The sequence below is a fragment of the Trypanosoma theileri genome (assembly GCF_002087225.1).
Source record: "Trypanosoma theileri isolate Edinburgh chromosome Unknown TM35_Tth_17_V1, whole genome shotgun sequence".
Taxonomy (NCBI): Eukaryota; Euglenozoa; class Kinetoplastea; order Trypanosomatida; family Trypanosomatidae; genus Trypanosoma; species Trypanosoma theileri.
Window position 1 is genome coordinate 509822 of NW_021639859.1, and position 659 is coordinate 510480.

Here is a 659-nt window from a genome sequence, read left to right on the forward strand (position 1 = left end):
AAAATGGGGAAATGAATTACTTTTTTTATTGTTATTATGAGCCGCTCTAATTTGTTGTTTTCCTCTGTGGACGACTTATCAGAGATTTATTTGGCTTTATAATGTGCTTCCTTTACACACGGAAGTTAGGTTGAGTGATTGTTTCGCTACAGCAGTTATAACCTATTTTTTCTTTTTCTGTTCTTCTCTTTGCATTGCAATTTCACATGTGTATTTGTTCAGTTGTTGTTGGTGTTTGGCTGTTAGGGATGTTCAGTTACGCGTGGGTTTAGTTTATTGGCCTCAGTGAAGGAAAAAGTGAAAGATATCTTTTGAAAGGAAGGAAAAAAGGGAATAAGTCAGGGAAAACATGGGAAAGTAACAACTATCTGAAGCATGAATTCACATGCTATACATCCCTCTGAACATTTGACAGCCATCTCTATTTGTGTGTGTGTTTGTTGTTGTTATTTTCTTTCTCTTTTTTACCCTGATTGATTGGATCTTTTTTTCTTCTTCATTTTGTGGTAGACTAGCTGAGAGAACGACCTATCAGACAATAATTTCCTTAAAAAGAACAATGCGCGTTATATCGTCTACATGGTGCGTGCTGCTGCTGTTGCTGCTAGCGATTGCGGTTACCGCGTCGCATGAGCCGCGCTTCCACGTGCGTCCGCCCA